Genomic DNA, 17,465 nt, shown 5'->3' with positions numbered 1-17,465 from the left:
ATGGAATCAGTGGGTATGTGGGAAATCAATGTACCTTCCTTTCAATTTTGCTATGGACCTTAAATTGCTTTTTAAAAAATGAAATCTTAATCTAAAAAAAATTTCCTCAAAAAATGAGTTTACAGACTTGGAAATACAAATATATATATATTATTTGGAAATTGATAGGAATAAGCCAAATAAGCCAAAAAAATTTTAATGGACCAAAGATTTGAACCAACGATTCATAGAAGAAAATCAAATGGTCAATAAATATAAAACAAAACAAAAACAAAACAAAAAACAAATTTACACCATTAATCAGATAATATAAATTAACACAAAAATGAAATACTGTCGGGATCCCTGGGTGGCGCAGCGGTTTGGCACCTGCCTTTGGCCCAGGGTGCGATCCTGGAGACCCTGGATCGAATCCCACATCAGGCTCCCGGTGCATGGAGCCTGCTTCTCCCTCTGCCTGTGTCTCTGCCCCTCTCTCTCTCTCTGTGTGACTATCATAAATAAATAAAAATTAAAAAAAAAAAACAAATAAAATCTTTATTTAAAAAAAAATGAAATACTGTCTTACACCATTAGATTAGTAAAAGTAAACTGAGTTTTCAAAGTTGTACTAAAGAATAAATCTTTTGCATTTCTGGGTGGGAGTACAAATTATCACAATCATTTTTTAAAACGATTCGACACTAGTACAGTTGAATGTGTCCATAATAGTAATAGGCATTCTCTATTGGATACATCTCATATACCTCCCCAAATTCTCCTGTACCATCTGTGCCAATTCAGTTGGTATCACTACAACCAGCTCCACATATGTCTATGAAGCCCTACTGCCTTGTACTGGTCAGCCAGACACCAAAGTCCCTGACTCTTCCCATCATTTAGCACTCAGAAAGAAGCATTGGGCTACAGAGGGGTGAGAATTGGGGAGGTGGAAGTAGAATCTGGCTTGTCTGGCAGCTATTAAAGAGGCCAGGTAATGTAATCTGAAAGGGCAGGGTGCTTTACTTCCCTTGGATGAACTTTCTTCATAGGAGAGAGAAGAGAAATGGGAGCCAACAAATCAATCTCTTTTCCTCCTCTTATGGGCTGTTCCTAGGACTAGTATAGCCTCTCCAGAGACAGTTCATGTGGCCAAGGGGCCCATCTGCCCGGCCACCAGCTGTATCTCTCTCTCTCTCTCTCTTTTTTTTTTTTTTTATGGTGAAAAAAATTTATATTTAGATTTATAGCCGGCTGGACTCAGTTTAGATGATCCCAATTTTGTTGGCAACATCCAAAGCATCATAGTCAGGAGCCAGTTGACATATGCTTTCTTCTCTCCATCAGGCCTGATCAAGGTGTTGACCTTGGCCACATCAGTGTCATAGAGCTTCTTCACAGCCTGTTTGATCTGGTGCTTGTTGGCCTTGACATCCACAATGAACACAAGTGTGTTGTTGTCTTCTATTTTCTTCATGGCTGACTCAGTAGTTAAGGGGAACTTGATGATGGCAGAGTGATCAAGCTGGTCTCTCCCGGGGGCGCGCTCTCGAGGATATCTGGGCTGCCTGCGGAGACGCAGGGTCTTGGGTGGTGGGAATGTAGGTGACGTGCGGATCTTCTCTTTCTTGTGACTGTGCTGCCTTTCAGCACCCGCTCTCTTAGCTTTCAAAGCCTTTGCTTTGGCTTCGGCCTTGGGAGGGGCAGGGGCTTCCTCCTTCGCCTTCGGCGCCATCTTCGTGAAAGGGATTTCCCAGGCTGGTTTCCACGGGCTTATAGAGCGGAGTCTCCACCAGCCTATCTCTTTTGGCTTCTTGTGAAGCAGCGGCATTCACACAAGCCTTGCACTTAATTCTCATCTTTCTCTGCCTTGATTCTTGCTTACCTCAGCTTCACTGCCCTAGGCCCGGCTTGCTAATAATGCATTAGCACCTAAGCCTTGCTTCAGGCACTGGTTTTTAAGACATCATACAAACCAACAATCCAACTACTAGATGTTCACCCTAGAGAAATCCTTGCATTTGTGCACAGAGAGATGAATACAAAGATGTTCAATGCCTTACTGTTTGTAACAGCACAAAAGTGGAAACATCCTAAGTTTCATACAATAGAAAAATGGATAAATAAACTATGGTTTATTCAAATAATCAATGATCAATGTGATTAAAATGATCTCATGTGTCAAAATAGAGAAATGTCAAAAACATAATGTTGAATGAAAAAGACAATTATGATAGATTGCACCTACTATATCATCTATACAAAATTTTGAAAAGCACAAAACAATATATACTATATATTCAGTATGTGGAGATGTCTCTTCTAATTTTAAGAAAGGATTTACCTCTGGGAAAGATGAAAGAAAAAAATTAATGTGTCTTTAATAGTTTTTCTGAAAAATCTAAAAAGATCTGAAGCAAATATAACTGATGTGATTATTGGTTTATTTTGGCCAGTGTATCTGTTATACTAATTCATAAACTTTTCTGTGATCCCATCACCTTCTGGAATTATAAATGCAAATGGCTTAAGCCCTCATCCTACATATCACAGCATAGAATGTCCAGAAGTCTCTTCAAGGTTTCTTTGAATTTTCAGAAAATTTACAATTGGCTAATTTAGTTCCTGTCCTGTATTTTTCCCTTTCCTTTGATGCCCAGCTCTGAGATTCCTCTGATCTTAAACACCTGGGTCACGGGTTTTATTCTGCCACCAACATACTAGGGATGCTGTCAGAGGGGCTGTATTATCCCATCGCTTCCTACATCATTACCAACACAATACAAATACACTACTACTGTTAATAGATTTGTATTGATAGTTAACAATAACGACTATGGATTACAGTTCAGTAAAATATTTAAAATATGTTCTAAAAACTCATTCAAACATTTTCATCTCTACATTTAGGCCTACATTGTTTCCATTTTCTGGGGCTTTTCTGTTACACACACACACACACATACACACACACACTTATGTACATTATCTCTACTCTGTCAACCTCCTAACCCCAAAACCCTGTTAATCCTTTCTGTAACATAGTTTTTTTCTTTACACTCTGCCTGAAACTAAGGTTCAAGCCTATCTTTGCTTATCCAGAATACTAATCTACATTGCTAAACACACACACACACACACACAAAACCCTCTATTCAAGGTTTTGACCCTGTAGCTGCACCCAACAAAAGGAAAATCTTTGAAATTATAGGTTTTCCTTCAGCATGACCAAATTTTATGAAAGATAGTTTTACCCTATAAGACCTTCTGAAAACAGAAGGAAACAGTATGAAAATTCACTTTCCTTTGGTCCAGAATAAATCTGCAAGAGTGGTGAACCTCCTCCAGCCCCCTGTTCACAGTTTACCTGGCAGCCTGCACACATAAACAAATGCTAGAAGCCCTATGATCTGAGGCCATTTAGTAAAGGGACACATAATTCCCATATATCTTAGTTGACACTGAGGAAATTTTTGTTTTTGATCCAGTATTAGAATGAATGTCCATAATAACGATGCCTTATATACATGCAGCTCTCCATAATTTACAAGGAAATTTTACACAAAAAAACAGCTTAAGAAATACTTGAGATCATACAAATTATTTTCAGCAGAACTGAAATTAAAATCCAGTTCCCTTGACTCCTAATACAATGCCTTTTCACACTGTATCTAGCCCTGACACTAAGAAAGGATTAGATTAATATCAGGGTACTATAAAAAGGATAAACCAAAAAGAGATATAAAAAATGTTAGAAAGAGTTCACTTCAAAGTTTGGATTTGATGGGTAAATGGTTGTCTAGAATAATGCCTAATACAGAGCTGATGCTTAATAACTGCAGAATGGATAAATGGAATATGTATATCCTTTGTTTCCTGAAATCAGAATCTAGTTATCTAGAATAATCTGTGTTTTAGATGGCTGAAGTGGTGTTATGCAGGACATAAGTAGGTGTAGATTATTAAAAGATAAGAAAACATACCCAGATATATAAAAACCCTACTTAAAAGGAAAACACTGAGACCCATTTAAGGTCTTTTCACAACTTTATTAGCTACTGAATAGAGTATCTTTTATGTATTCTTCATTGTAACCAGACCTCTTAAAAGAGAGAGCATATCTGACATCCTTCTTCCCAGTGCTAAGAACAAATGAGGCAAGGCAAAAAACACAGATAATAGGAGGCAAAGTAAAATCCTTGACTTTGATTCACAGGATAGATTTTGCTCAGAGAATGGGACACATCAGAGAACAGACCTTGGTTCCAGAATCAGGGGAGACTTCCCAGTAACTGAGCAAACAGCAGAGTTCTGTTTGGCAAAATTTGCTTCAGAGGGTAAGAGGAGAGAGGGGATTCAAAGAGAAAGTTGAGTATCCCACTCCAAATCCCTGATGCAACTACTACAGTCAGATTGAAGCTCCCTGGAAAATTTAGAACAGTAACCAAAATATAAGGATAATCCCTATACAGAGAAGTGCCAGAATGTTATGAAGTTCACCTGCAAAGCACATACAGGCATACAGAAGAGAAAAGGGACCTCTGAATGGGTTCTCAGTCTATATTCATGAAAAGCTTATACAGTGCCGCCAAATACTGAATTTGTATGATCTTATTGAGTTTAAAACTTGCAAAGTATTCAAACATCTTGTGATAAAATAACATGAATACAAGAAGAACAAGATTCCATTAACTCAAGGCAATTTTGAGTAAGATATTGAGGATCATTTAAGAATTAACATTTTAGAGTAGCCTCTAGCAGAGTCTTTGTCTGGTTTTGGACAAAGACCCCACTAAAAAGGAGAATATATCAGGCCAATATCTCTGATGAACATGGATGCAAAAAATTTCAGCAAGATATTATCAAATCGAATCCAACAGTACATTTAAAAAATTATTCACCACAATCAAGAGGAATTTATTCCTGAGCTGCAGGGGTGGTTCAATATTTGCAAATCAATCAATGTGATATACCACATTAATAAAAGAAAGGATAAGAACCACATTCCTCTCAACAGCTGCAGAAAAAGCATTTGACAAAAGACAACATCCATTCTTGATAAAAATTCTCAAAAAAGTAGGGATAGATGGAACATACCTCAATATCAAAAGACTATATATGAAAGACCCACAATTAATATCCACAATGGGAAAAACTGAGAGCTTTTCCTTTATGGTCAGGAACAAGACAGGAATGTCCACTCTCACCATTATTATTTAACATAGTACTAGAAGTCCTAACCTCAGCAATCAGACAACAAAAAGGAATAAAAGGCATCCAAATCGGCAAGAAGAAGTCAAACTTTCACTATTCACAGATGACATGATACTCTATGAAGGAAACCTGAAAGACACCACCAAAAAATTACTAGAACTGCTACACAAATTCAGCAAGTTTCAGGATATAAAATCAATGTACAGAAATCTGTTGCATTTCTATACACCAATAATGAAGCAGCAGAAAGAGAAATCAAGGAATTAATCCCATTTACAAAAACAATACGATACTTAGAATCAACATAACTAAACAGGTAAAATATCTGTACTCTGAAAACTATAGAACATTTATGAAAGAAATTAAAGATGACACAAAGAAATGGAAAAACATCCCATGCTCATGGATTAGAAAAATAAATATTATCAAAATACTACCCAAAGTAATCTATGCATTGAATGCAATCCCTATCAAAATACCATGAGCATTATTCACAGAGCTAAAACAAACAATCCCAACATTTTCAAGGAACCACAGAAGACCCCAAATAGCCAAAGCAATTTTTAAAAAGAAAAACAAAGCTGGAGGTATCATGATTCTGGACTTCAGGCTATGTTACAAAGCTGTAGTGATCAAGACAATATGGTACTGGCACAAAAACACACACATAGATCAGTGGAACAGAATAGAAAGTCCAGAAATCAATCCGCAACTATATGGTCAACTAATCTTTAACAAAGCAGGAAAGAATATCTAATGGGAAAAAAAGTCTCTTCAACAAATAGTGTTGGGAAAACTGAACAGCAACATGCAGGAGAATGAAACTGGACCACCTTCTCCTACCATACCCCAAAATAAATCCAAAATGGATGAAAAATCTAAATGTGAAGTAGGAAACCAACTAAATCCTAGAGGAGAACACAGGCAGCAAACTCTTTGACCTCATCTGCAGGAATTTCTTACTAGACGCATCCCCAAAGGCAAGGAAAACAAAAGCAAACATGAACTATTGGTACTTCATCAAGATAAAAAGCTACTGCACAGCAAAGGAAACAATCAACAAAACTAAAAGGCAGCTGATGAAATGGGAGAAGGTATTTGCAAATGACAACTGATAAAGGGTTAGTATCCAAAGTCTATAAAGTTGTCAAACTCAACACACAAAAAACAAATAATCAAGTTAAGAAATGAGCAGAAGACATGAACAAATATTTTTCCAAAGAAGACATACAGATAGTTAACAGACACATGAAAAGATGCTCAATATTACTTACCGTCAGAAAAATACAAATTGAAATCATTATGAAGTATCACCTTACACCTGTCAGAATGGCCAAAGTTAACAAGACAGGAAAAAGCATGTCAGTGAGGATATGGAGAAAGCGGAATCCTCTAGCGCCTTTGGTGGGTATGCCAACTGGTGCAGCCACTCTGGAAAACAGTATGGAGGTTCTTCAAAAGTTAAAAATAGAACTGTACAATGATCCAGTAATTGTACTACTAGATGTTTAGCCATAGGATACAAAAATACTGATTCAAAGGGGCCTTCAGCCTGATGTTTATAGCAGCATTATCAACAATAGCCAAATTATACAGAGACCAGATGTTCATCACAGATGAATGGATACAGATATGGTACATATATACAATGGAATATTGCTCAGCCATCAAAAAGAATGAAATCTTGCCATTTGCAATGAGGTGGATGGAGCTAGAGTGTATTATGTTAAGTGAAATAAGTCAGAGAAAGACAAATAGCATATAATTTCATTCATATGCAGAATTTAAGAAACAGATAAACATAAGAGAAGGGAGAAAAAGAAAGAGAGGAAAGCAAAACACACGAGATTCTAAACTATAAAGAACAAACTGAGGGTTGCTGGAGGACAGGGGGTGAGGGATGGGCTAAATGGGTGATGGGTATTAAGAAGGACACTTGCTGTGATGAGCACTGGTTATTTTATGTAAGTAATGAATCACTAAATTCTACTCCTGAAACCAATACCATACTATATGTTAGCTAACTAAAATTTAAATAAAAATTTGAAGAAAAAAAAAAAAGAATAGCTTCTAGTAGAGGAGGTAATGTCCTTCCTTTGTGAGGGTGGATGAGGGAAGTAATGTATAGCTTTCCTAGACTTCTTTAGTGGCTAACTGGCTTCACCTGGCAGCTCTACTCTCCAGCTCTGTAAGCCCTAACTCAATGCTGGGGCCCAAGGGGCTGGCTGCCAAGCGAACTGTGGTGCTGGGAAAGCCACAAACAGGATGGAACTGGAGGGTATTATGCTGAGTGAAGTAAGTCAATCAGAGAAGGACAAACATTATATGTTCTCATTCATTTGGGGAATATAAATAATAGTGAAAGGGAATATAAGGGAAGGGAGAAGAAGTGTGTGGGAAATATCAGAAAGGGAGACAGAACATAAAGACTCCTAACTCTGGGAAACGAACTAGGGGTGGTGGTAGAAGGGGAGGAGGGTGGGAGGTGGGGGTGAATGGGCACTGAGGGGGGCACTTGACGGGATGAGCACTGGGTGTTATTCTGTATGTTGGCAAATTGAACACCAATAAAAAATACATTTATTATAAAAAAAAAAGGAAAGCCACACACAGGTGGTTCATTTTTTTTCTTTGTAACAATGTAATTAGTATCACACAAGCTAAATTACGGCAATATTGAAGGGAATAGAAATTTAAAAAATTAAAATTACTCATAATCTCACTATTTTAATATAATGACTTCACTTATTCACTCATTTCTTATGCACTTATTACTGAACTTATTATATAAATAAATATGTTTCTGTCATTGTAAAACCAGCATACAGTACACATGATTGTATAATACTATTTTCCTTTTGCTGGATTGCAAAATGTTTTGGTTGCACAATTTTCATACTTGTTATTTTTCTATACAGAGATGCATGATTTTCCACTCATATATTAATCCTAATTGACCTAACTACTTCCCTGCTGTGAAACATTTTGGGTCTTTTCCAACTTTGTCCATTCATTCATAAAGCATGGAACACTTCTATGTGCCAACCATTGTGCAAACTTTAGGGACAAAAAGATAAGAAACAAAGAAATATGAAATAGTCTCTGCCCTTGAGAAGTGCAGGGTGAAAGAGATGTGCTCACTAAAAGGGACTCAAACCCAATGCAAGGAGTGCAATGAAATGGTCAGAAGTCAAAAAAATTTTAGGAGTCTAATCAAGACTGATTAGATTAGCATTTCCCAAAACGCTTAGGAAGGGACATAAATAATTTTTTAAAGGGGGTTTGCACAGTCAAGTAGAGTTTAGGAGAGATAGAATGAAACAAAGTCAAATGTGGGGTTTAAAGTCTGTGTTCCTAAAGAGCTAGTGTGGTCATGAATTTCCGGGAGTGGATGTGGTCTACTATAACATCTCCTACATTCATCTATCTCAGGATCCTTAGCAAGGGAACCGTTAGACAGAGGACTTATTACTTAGAAACTGAGAAAAGCTGCTCTGGTACATACTCTAAGCAGGTGTCCAAACAGACTAAATTAATAAACACATCACCCCAGAGTCTGAGTTTGCCAATTTCACCCACAGCATTATCCTTGACAATTTTATAAATTAAATCGGTGTCAAATGTACCTCAGTACTGAATTGATTTGCTGCTAATGCTTCCTAAATGTTGAAATTACTTGCTAGATCCCTCCTAGACATGAATGGATATTGTGATGGTTAATTTTATGTGTCACCTTGACTGGTCATTGGGTGTTCATATTAAACATTATTTCTGGGCATCCCTGGTAGCTCAGTGGTTTAGCGTTGCCTTCAGCCCTGGGCAAGATCCTGGAAACCTGGGGTCGAGTCCCGCGTCGGGCTCCCTGCGTGGAGCCTGCTTCTCCCTCTGCTTGTGTCTCTGTCCCTCTGTGTGTGTGTGTGTGTGTGTGTCTCTCTCATGAATAAGTAAATAAAAATCTTTTTTTTTCTTTTTTTTTTCTTTTTTTTTTTTAATTTGTATTTATTCATGATAGTCACAGAGAGAGAGAGAGAGAGGCAGAACACAGGCAGAGGGAGAAGCAGGCTCCATGCACCGGGAGCCCGATGTGGGATTCGATCCCGGGTCTCCAGGATCGCGCCCTGGGCCAAAGGCAGGCGCCAAACCGCTGCGCCACCCAGGGATCCCAAATAAATAAAAATCTTAAAAAAAAATTATTTCCAAGTCTTTCTGTGAGGGTGTTCCCAGATGAGATTAGCATTTGAATTAGTGGGTTCAGTAATGTAGATTGCCCTTTTATTGTGGGTGGGCATCAATCAATCCATTGAGGGCCTGAATAGAACAAAAGGTGGAGGAAAGAGGAATTCAACCCATTTTTTCTTGCCTCTCTATTTGAGCTGAGACATCTCATTTTATCTTCTAACTTGAGACTGGGATTTACAGCAACTCTTCTGATTCTCAGTCCTTTTGAACAGACTGAAGTATACCACTAGTTCTCCTGAATCTCCAGCTTGCAGTCAGCAGATCATGAAACTTCTCAGCCTCCATTTTATATAAATATATATATATTTCTTTGGAGAATCCTGACTAATATAGATACTGTTATGTGTTGAGTTGTGTCCTTCCAAAGATATGTTGAAGCCCTAAACCCTACTACCTGTGAATGTTTTATCTGAAAATAGGGTCTTTGCAGGTGTAAAATCAAGTTAAAATGAGATCATTAGGGTGAATCCTTAATCCAATGATTGGAATCCTTATAAAGAGAGGGAAATTTGGACACAGACACAAAGGATGACAACCATGTGAAGAAAAGGCTGAGATTGGAGTTATCCTGCCAGAGCTAAGGAACACCTGCGTTTACTAGAAGTTGAAAGAGACAAGGATCCCAGGGGCTTTTGGAGGGAGCATGGCCCTACAACATCTTGGTTGCAGACTTATAGCCTCCACAACTGTAGGAAAATAGATTTCTGTTGGTTGAAGCCCTCCTACTTTGTAGTAATTTGATATAGCAGCCACAGGAAACTTATACAGCCCCCACACCACTAATGCTGGGAAATACTGGAGAAGAGGGGAGGCTAACTTTGGTTCCATTAGCCTCTCTAGCCTGTTTTACACCATGGGTCATTAGGCTGTGGCTGCCTCCTCTCAAAACCCCACAGGTGCCCACTGTCTCTTCCCCTTCTGCCCTATGAAGACCTCTCAGGAAACTATCTGGAATTTATTCACACTGGTTGTAAATTACTACCCATAAAGCTGAAGTTATTACTATTGCAAAGGCCATTTATACTGGGTTCTGAGGTGACATAACTGTGGTAACCTTAAAAAAAAAAAAAAAAAAAAAAAAAAGCTGCCAGTTATTTTACCAGCCAAAAACTGAACTTATTCAGGAGTAACAGAGAAATACAATTTTTCACAAGCAAGCTACAGCAAACCATAAGCAAGTCCAGAGAACAGAGAAGACAAACACTCTTCTAGAAGAAAGTTGGGAGTTGAGAGGGCTGTAATAAACAAAAAGCTCATTGGAGTAAACAAGGAGGTCAAAATATAGTGGCTTTTCACTGGCTGAGTTGTGGCAGTTTCTCATTGGCTGGACTGTTGCTGGGGGAGGAGGAAAGCCTTACTTTCTCTTGTTGGGATGGTAAAGTACTAATCCATCTACAAGGTCCCTCTCTTTCTATTGGGTCTGCATTTGATGAGGGGTTGTAGAGCACGAAAAGCTCCCTGCGGGCCTTCCAACTCCATTCTAAATGATGCTTCCTTTTATTCATTTTCTCAGTTGCAAACTGAAAGTTAAGGGGCTGGAACCGAACTGCCTGGATTGAAATCCTTGGCTCTACCAGTTCTTACTTAGCTCTTTGAGCTCTGCCAAGTCTCTTGAACCTTATTGTGCCTGTTCTCTCACCCCTTCTAGTTTGACGGTTTGAGGTTAAAGGAACTGATATATTTCAACACATAGAATAGTATCTGGAATATAGAAATGTCTCAAAAAACACATTAGTTGTTGGTTTATTACCAAATAAAGACTGCCTCAGGTTAATTTACCAGAAATGGTTTTTTTTGGTTGGGTTTAAGTGGTATGGGCAGGATGAGAACACAACAATCTAAGAATAAATCTTGATTTTCTTTCTGAATCTGACACAGATAGACTATAAAATGAATCAACCTCTCCACCTATGACAAGAATTCCATAGGAATGTGATAGAGGTGTAACATTGTAGGAAGAGGGCTGCTTAAGAGCCAAGAAACCAAAGTTTTGGTTCTTGCCTTCCTTTTAAATTGTTGTATGAACATTGTACCTTTTTTGAAAATTAAGATGTTGGGTGGTATGTTATTCAAGTTGCCCTACAGTTCTCCCTGTCTATGTTGTAAGATTGTTACTATAACAGAGGTGTGTTAAGCACTAGAAAAGAAAGGTACTATGTTAATTTATTGCCAAATACACGTTTTGGAAAGGACCCCAAATCTTTGGTTAGGGTAGAATTTATACCTCAAGAATATTAAAAAATAACAACACAGAAGTCAGTTGTCAATTGTGTTCAGAGACAATTATTATCTCTGAAAGTTTCACCTTATAATGAAACTAAAATAGAGAAAGAAAGCCTCTGTAATTTTGAAAGCGGTGGCTAAGTTACACAAAGTGAATGTCAGTACAGGTTTTTTTGTCATAACCCCTTTATGTCACACCACACATGAATCATTCCAAGAGGAAAAATCCCCGACAGATTATAATTAGCAAACATGGCAGATGCTAATTGGTGGCATGCAGTCAAATCACTTTCCATCAGTTTATGTAAGGTAGATTTTCCTTTACCCTTAAAGACAGATTTAAAACTTTCAGGTAGGACCTTGCTACTCAGTGTGGTTAGAGGAGCAGCAGCATTAGCAGTAGCTGGGAATCTAATAAAAATACAGGATCAAGGTCCCACCTCAGACCTACAAAAGCACAACCTGCAGTTTCTGAGCTCCACAGGTGACTAACAAGTGCACTAGGTCTGAGGAGCCAAAGGGCACATTAATAATGGGATCAGGACTTGTGCTCTTGGCAATGGACTTATGTTGAGCATAAAGCCTTCTCTTCTACCTCTTCTTTTTTTCTTTTAAGATTTTATTCATTTATTCATGAGAGACACAGAAACAAGCAGAGACACAGGCAGAGGGAGAAGCAGGTCTCATGCAGGGAGCCCAATGTGGGACTTGATCCTGGGACTCCAAGATGACTCCCTGGGCCGAAGGCAGGCACCAAACCACTGAGCCACCCAAGGATCCCTCTACCTCTTCTTTAACACCTGTGTAAGGCTTAGCCCTTTTCTTTTGGAATGTAAACAAGCAAAACTAAGATGAAAATGGTGAGATTTTCTAAATGTGGTCTAGAGTTTTTGTTGATGTATATAGCCACTAGTAGCAAACATTCTTTACAGCTTCTAATGAAGTTAAGGTCACTACAGATTTTTTTTTTTCCTGCAGGGGGAAGTTAAGCAGAATGAGTCACAACTGCACCTCCTATTTGTTCTCCGTGGTGGCTGGACAGATGTGCTACCCATCTGCCCACATGGCCCTTTTAGGAAGGTCTTGTTGCTCCAGCTGCTGTGAATGAAGTCACCAGCCTTCAGCTGTCAGCCCCTTCAAGGACCACTTCATCTCCAGAACCACTGGCCCAAGGCTTGCTTTCCCAAGGGCAGCTGGCATTAAGAATTGATTGAGGTGTACTGGCCATTTCAGCCAAGTACATTTCCATGCATGACAGCTCTGATGAGTCACCTCAGATCCAGTGCTCCCCATGGCATTAGCCAAGGCTGCTGGTCCTGCATCCAGCTCATTTCTCCCTCTGCCTTATCTGCTTCTTCCTAATCCCTTCTACAGTCATTGATCCTGAGGGTACTCCCTAATAAAGACCCTTGAACGCTATAATGTCTGAGGGTCTACTTTTTGTAGATCCCAACCTGTAACATACAATGAAGGAAATATGAGATTGCAAGAATGTTGGGTAGAAATATAACATAAATCTCACACTGGGCATCAAAAGATCTGGTTCAAGTTCCAGATAAGCCACAGAGAATCAGTGTGATCCTGAATAAGATTTGTACTATCTTTGAACTTCAACTGTTTATAAGACATGAATAATTCCTCCCCATCTTTCTCAAAGGGTAATTATCATGAAAACTTAATGACAAGATAATATATGTCTAGGGAAAGCACTCTGCAGAGTGTAAGACATTAGATAATTGATTATTACTCAATAGATTCTGGAGGTTTTTGTTTCTTTGTTTGTTCGGTAAGTCCATCCTTCTCAACATTAAGCCATTCAGATCACTCTAGAATAATGCTCTTCTGGATTATTCTCACATCTGGCTGGAACTAATTCTTTAAGGCTCATAAGAGATGTCGAAAATCAAAAACTGTGAATATCAATGTACTCCACAAAATTTATAACAAACATTTCTAATAAAATAATTTATCACCCTGGGCCCCAGGCTGGAAAAAAAAAGCCTGTTGTCTTGGGTATAAAGGAAGGACAAGAGAGATTTGAAGATAGATACTTGGGGATGGATATAAAGGAGATATGCCGGCCCTAAGTCCTGTTAATGTATAAGAAGTCATAGTAAAATGGTTTTATGGGGTGGGGGACATACTGCTAATGTTGCAGCCCATCTTGACCAGAGAACTTTCTTAATAATCCTTGGCTCATTTTTTTTTCTTTTCTCGTAAAATTCCTTCATAATAATTAGGAGATTCATTTAAAAGATAGTAAGCAGCTCAATTGGAAATCAAAAGACATTTCAACTTGTGATGGAAAGAGAAACTGATAATTTGGGATGGCAGCTCTTCACTGAAAAGTATCAATGGGAGCCTGCCTCACTGAGAGGTTATGCCTACTGCCTCTGATCACAATGTCCTGTCCTTGGCTGGTATGACAAAGGTGTCCAATGGACAACATCCCCACTACAGATTGTCTCATTGCAAACATTTCATTTTTCTCTCTCCCATTCTCTCTCTTTTTTCAGAGAAAGTCTCAGGTTAATGTAACAATTCACTTACAAAGGGGTGCTACAAAAGAAAAATTAGGAAATATAATGAAAGCCTTTGCCTCTCTACAACCTTCAGCAATCTTCAGAGATCTTTGAGTTCCTTATTTCGATTCACTGAAAAATACATTATTAATTAAAAATTAAAACACTTTCCCTTTGCTAAGGCAAATATCTTTCTTTTAACTCTTTTCCAGCATAAGAAAAAAGTATATCATATTCAAACCTAACTGTTGGAAGTGGATCTGCTCCATCAAAGCCAGTGAACAAGAGTAAATTATTCTGATTTTTCCTCAAAATATTAATAAATGATTAATAGAGAAGATGAGGGTCAGTTTGATCAAAATAGAATAAAGCTTAGGCTAAACTGAAAGAAAAATGAAAAAAAAGCAAAGCTGGTTTGAGTGTCTCTTCTTTTCTCCTCTCTGTTTATCTCTGTTTTCTCTCTCCCTTAGAATCCACCAAGCTCTGTGAAGATTTCCACCTGTTGCAATCCTCTGGCCTCCCAAACTCCTTATCTTAACTTGGTCATCCTTCACTCACCATCTTTATGTTGCCTCCATCCGCCAACCGAAAGCATGTCCTCCTTCCCCACTCAGAACTCCAATAATTGGTGGCTTCTCATGCATGCCCTCAGGTTTTAAGGACTAACTAATGAACCCAGAGGCTTCTTGAGTAGTACAGAAGGAGGATGGGTAGGGCTGCTCCCACAAACATGTGTCATGTGTATATTAATAATAACCCCCTGGACTAAAATGGGCCGTGAGAACCATTTTGCTACTATGATTCTAATGGCAGAGATTTCTCACTTGACAGTTAAGGAGAGCCAGACTCCAGCTGACTGGGGGAGCAGAGATAACTGCCACGAAATGACCACCTTCACCCCAATCCGAGGAGTTTTTCCCGGCTCTAATCTTTTGATGTAGAGGCCCTCTACCTGATAGTTCATTCCTTTAAAGTTCTGGGAATGTCGATAACATCTAGCCAAAAGCCTTTTTGATTACTTTAATTCCCATTAGTCTGGTAGTATACTTGGCTTTAGAACAGAGAGGATTTCAGTGTCTGTCAATGATGATGTCCTCTGATCTGGCAGTTCTGAAGGATAAATGTGCCAAAGTGAGAAAATTAAAGGAGCGGTGCCCTACACATGAGAACAATTACGTGCTAAAGTACCAAGTACCACCCACAAGATAAGCAGCAAGTGTAAGTACACAAATACATGCACAATATTTTAGCTTTTATGTATTAAAAAATCATAAAGATTTTAAATGTCCCCAGTTTATGCAACAGAATCATTCTGCGTTTCCTGAGGGAATGTAATGTAAAGAGTACATTACCAAAGTATTTGGGAGGCTGATCAGCAGTATCCTGTGAGAAGTATAACTCCTATTTGAAAGAGGTGAGAAAAAGCAGAAAGTAAAGGAGACTCAAGAGATGAGGTAATGGTCTAAGAAGTGAAGGGGGACATATGAGGAAGCCACAACCCTAAATGGGAAAGCAGCAGTGAGGAGTTCAACAAATACCACTACTAACAACACGCCCATCGTTCACTTCTTGTGTCCATATGCAAACGCAGAGCTCTGGATCTCAGGACACCCAAAGCACAAAGGCCTACATGAGCAAGCCTCTTGTTTTGTTCGTAAGAATTGGCAAATATAAGGCCACATCACTGATGTTCCCCCCAAAGTCTTGACCATAAACAATGACTAAAAGGAACATTCACTCATTCCATGAAATGAATGAGGTGGAAAATGAGAAGATAGAGATTGGGGAGACAGAGTTCACCAACTTCCACATATTCCAGAATGGTCTTTAGGTTTGTCTCCTACTTGGAATAACATATAAATGTGGTTCAAAGAGATATATTTTTCCCTTGCTAACATGCACGTAGCTGTTTTCATATGATTAATGTCAGGTGTATGTTTTAAATCTGGCCAGTTTTTGTTTTGGGACTTTTGTTGTTGTTATTTTTCTTTAACATTGTATTCTTTTACCACCCTCTCCCTATTTCTCAGCCCCTGGTAGCCACTTTTCTACACTGTTTCTATGAGTTTGACTTCTTCTTTTTTAAGATTCCATATATAAGTAATATTATACAATACCTTGTCTTTTCTGGCTTATTTTACTTAGTATTATGCCTTCAAGGTCTATCCATGTTGTTGCAAGTACAGAATTTCCTTTTTCCTCATGGCTGAATAATATTCCATTGTATACATACACTACATCTTCTTTATCCATTTATCTAATGATGGACACTTATGTTGTTTCCATGTTTTGGCTATTATGAATAATGCTGAAGTGAACATGGAAGTGCAGATATCTCTTTGATGTCTTGTTTTCATTTTGTTTGGATACATACTTAGAAGTGGAATTGCTGGATTATATGGTAGTTCCATTTTTAATTTTTTGAGGGGGCTCTAAAGTGTTCTCCATAAAGGCTGCATCAATTTACACTCTCACCAACAGTGTACAAGTGTTCTCTTTTCTACACATTCTTGCCAGTACTTACTATCTCCTCTTTTTTATGACAGCCATTCTAACAGATGTGAGAGGCAATATCTCATTCTGGTTTTAATTTGCATTTCCCTGATAATTAGTGATGTTGAGCACCTTTTCATATACATAGTGGCCATTCATATATCTTCTTTGGGAAAAAATCTATTCAGTTCCTCTGCCCAATTTTAATTGGATTGTTTGCTTTTTCCCTATTGAGTTGAATGAGTATATATTTTGACTATTAGTCCCTTATCAGATATGTGATTTTTAAATATTTTCCCTGATTCCATAGGTTGCCTTTTCATTTGCTGATGATTTTTCTTTGCTGTGCAGAGCTTCTTTGTTTAACATTATTCCACTTGTTTCACTTTTGTTATCAAATTGAAAAAAAAAATCATTGCCAAAACCAATGTCGAAAAGCTTATTCCCTATGTTTTCTTCTAGTTTAGTTTTTGTCAAATTAGGTCAATTTTATTATCATGGACTTCATTGCTAAAGAACTTGTTCATTGAATTGTCACTCCATAAAGAATGCAACATCAAAAAAATAAGTCAGAGAAATACAAATACCATATGATCTCACTCACATGTGAAACTCCCCCCCCCCAAAAAAAAGCAAAAGGAAAAGAGAGAGGCAAACCAAGAAACAGACTCTTAACTATAGAGAACAAAATGGTTACCAGAGGGGAAGTAGGTGGGAGATGAGTGAAATAGGTGATGGGGACTAAGGAGGGCACTTATCATGATGAGCACTGGGTGATGTATGAAAGTGTATATC

General features: G+C 38.2%; 1 pseudogene; it reads right to left on the bottom strand.

The window, feature by feature from the left end:
• Positions 1 to 211: 211 nt before the first annotated feature.
• On the bottom strand, positions 212 to 1,763 carry LOC125753665 (60S ribosomal protein L23a-like; annotated as a pseudogene).
• Positions 1,764 to 17,465: the final 15,702 nt, after the last annotated feature.

This window comes from Canis lupus, chromosome 25 (genome assembly GCF_003254725.2).
Source record: "Canis lupus dingo isolate Sandy chromosome 25, ASM325472v2, whole genome shotgun sequence".
NCBI lineage: Eukaryota > Metazoa > Chordata > Mammalia > Carnivora > Canidae > Canis > Canis lupus.
Note: the sequence above shows the minus strand (reverse complement) of the source record. Positions and strands in the feature narration are given on the sequence as shown.